This window comes from Schistocerca gregaria, unplaced genomic scaffold (assembly GCF_023897955.1).
Source record: "Schistocerca gregaria isolate iqSchGreg1 unplaced genomic scaffold, iqSchGreg1.2 ptg000397l, whole genome shotgun sequence".
In the NCBI taxonomy this organism is placed as follows: Eukaryota; Metazoa; Arthropoda; class Insecta; order Orthoptera; family Acrididae; genus Schistocerca; species Schistocerca gregaria.
Window position 1 is genome coordinate 1458773 of NW_026061836.1, and position 3554 is coordinate 1462326.

Genomic DNA, 3554 nt, shown 5'->3' on the forward strand with positions numbered 1-3554 from the left:
CAAATGACGAAAACGGACGGATTTCTCAGGTTTTTACTACATATGAACACTTTTCACATTCTCCCGTGCAACTCAAGTGCTAGTCCTCCTTTCATGCAGAATCTTAAGGTCCTAGCTCATGTCCAGGGCACCAAAGCCAGCTAAGAAGTCAATAATCGATACCTAAAACTTGAATTGTACTACTTCTTACTGGCTATTACATCAACTTAGAAGCTTCATCTGTGTTGTACTATGGTGCTTTTAGTGTCTATGCATACCGCAGCACGCGACATACCTTTGAAGACGATAAGTACAACCGTTTCAGAGAGAAGAGCGGCCAATGTGACGGTCTGGCTTTAGGTCGATTCGATAACAAATGACGAAAACGGACGGATTTCTCAGGTTTTTACTACATATGAACACTTTTCACATTCTCCCGTGCAACTCGGCTGCTAGTCCTCCTTTCATGCAGAATCTTAAGGTCCTAGCTCATGTTCAGGGCACCAAAGCCAGCTAAAAAGTCAATAATCGATACCTAAAACTTGAATTGTACTACTTCTTACTGGCTATTACATCATCTTAGAAGCTTCATCTGTGTTCTACTATGGTGTTTTAGTGTCTCCGCATACCACAGCACGCGACAAAGCTTTCCAGACGATAAGTACAACCGTTTCAGAGAGAAGAGCAGGCAATGTGACGATCTGGATTTAAGTCGATTCGATAACAAATGACGAAAACGGACGGATTTCTCAGGTTTTTACTACATATGAACACTTTTCACATTCTCCTATCCAACGCGGCTGCTAGTCCTCCTTTCATGCAGAATCTTAAGGTCCTAGCTCATGTCCAAGGCACCAAAGCCAGCTAAAAAGTCAATAATCGATACCTAAAACTTGAATTGTACTACTTCTTACTGGCTATTACATCATCATAGAAGCTTCATCTGTGTTCTACTATGGTGCTTTTAGTGTCTCCACATACCGCAGCACGCGACATAGCTTTGCAGAGGATAAGTACAACCGTTTCAGAGAGAAGAGCGGCCAATGTGACGATCGGGCTTTAAGTCGATTCGATAACAAATGACGGAAACAGACGGATTTCTCAAGTTTTTAATACATATGAACACATTTCACATTCTCCCGTGCAACGCGGCTGCTAGTCCTCCTTTCATGCAGAATCTTAAGGTAATGGCTCATGTACAAGGCACCAAAGCCAGCTAAAAAGTCAATAATCGATACCTAAAACTTGAATTGTACTACTTCTTACTGGCTATTACATCAACTTAGAAGCTTCATCTGTGTTCTACCATGGTGCTTTTAATGTCTCCGCACACCGCAGTACGCGACATAGCTTTGCAGACGATAAGTACAACCGTTTCAGAGAAAAGAGGGGCCAATGTGACGATCTGGCTTTAAGTCGATTCGATAACAAATGACGAAAACGGACGGATTTCTCAGGTTTTTACTACATATGAACACTTTTCACATTCTCCCGTGCAACTCGGCTGCTAGTCCTCCTTTCATGCAGAATCTTAAGGTCCTAGCTCATGTCCAAGGCACCAAAGCCAGCTAAAAAGTCGATAATCGATACCTTAAACTTGAATTGTACTACTTCTTAGTGGCTATTACTTCATCATAGAAGCTTCATATGTATTCTACTATGGTGCTTTTAGTGTCTCCGCATACCGCAGCACGCGACATAGCTTTGCAGACGATAAGTACAACCGTTTCAGAGAGAAGAGCGGCGAATGTGACGATCTGGCTTTAAGTCGATTCGATAACAAATGACGAAAACGGACGTATTTCTCAGGTTTTTACTACATATGAACACATTTCACATTCTCCCGTACAACGCGGCTGCTAGTCCTCCTTTCATGCAGAATCTTAATGTCCTAGCTCATGTCCAAGGCACCAAAGCCAGCTAAAAAGTCAATAATCGATACCTAAAACTTGAATTGTACTACTTCTTACTGGCTATTACATCAACTTAGAAGCTTCATCTGTGTTCTACTATGGTGCTTTTAGTGTCTCCTCATACCTCAGCACGCGACATAGCTATGAAGACGATAAGTACAACCGTTTCAGAAAGAAGAGCGGCCAATGTGACGATCTGGCTTTAAGTCGATTCGATAACAAATGACGAAAACGGACGGATTTCTCAGGTTTCTACTACATATGTACACATTTCACATTCTCCCGTGCTACGCGGCTGCTAGTCCTCCTTTAATGCAGAATCTTAAGGTCGAAGCTCATGTCCAAGGCACCAAAGCCAGCTAAAAAGTCAATAATCGATACCTAAAACTTGAATTGTACTACTTCTTACTGGCTATTACATCAACTTAGAAGCTTCATCTGTGTTCTACCATGGTGCTTTTAGTGTCTCCGCACACCGCAGTACGCGACATAGCTTTGCAGACGATAAGTACAACCGGTTCAGAGAAAAGAGGGGCCAACGTGACGATCTGGCTTAAGTCGATTCGATAACAAATGACGAAAATGGACGGAGTTCTCAGGTTTTTACTACATATGAACACTTTTCACATTCTCCCGTGCAACTCGGCTGCTAGTCCTCCTTTCATGCAGAATCTTAAGGTCCTAGCTCATGTCCAAGGCACCAAAGCCAGCTAAAAATTCAATAATCGATACCTAAAACTTGAATTGTACTACTTCTTACTGGCTATTACATCATCAGAGAAGCTTCATCTGTGTTCTACTATGGTGCTTTTAGTGTCTCCGCATACCGCAGCACGCGACATAGCTTTGCAGAGGATAAGTACAACCGTTTCAGAGAGAAGAGCGGCCAATGTGACGATCGGGCTTTAAGTCGATTCGATAACAAATGACGGAAACAGACGGATTTCTCAAGTTTTTACTACATATGAACACATTTCACATTCTCCCGTGCAACGCGGCTGCTACTCCTCCTTTCATGCAGAATCTTAAGGTAATAGCTCATGTACAAGGCACCAAAGCCACCTAAAAAGTAAATAATCAGTACCTAAAACTTGAATTGTACTACTTCTTACTGGCTATTACATCAACTTAGAAGCTTCATCTGTTTTCTACTATGGTGCTTTTAGTGTCTCCGCATACCGCAGCACGCGACATAGCTTTGCAGACGATAAGTACAACCGTTTCAGAGAGAAGAGCGGCCAAGTGACGATCTGGCTTTAAGTCGATTCGATAACAAATGACGAAAACGGACGGATTTCTCAGGTTTTTACTACATATGAACACTTTTCACATTCTCCCGTGCAACTCAAGTGCTAGTCCTCCTTTCATGCAGAATCTTAAGGTCCCAGCTCATGTCCAGGGCACCAAAGCCAGCTAAGAAGTCAATAATCGATACCTAAAACTTGAATTGTACTACTTCTTACTGGCTATTACATCAACTTAGAAGCTTCATCTGTGTTGTACTATGGTGCTTTTAGTGTCTATGCATACCGCAGCACGCGACATACCTTTGAAGACGATAAGTACAACCGTTTCAGAGAGAAGAGCGGCCAATGTGACGGTCTGGCTTTAGGTCGATTCGATAACAAATGACGAAAACGGACGGATTTCTCAGGTTTTTAC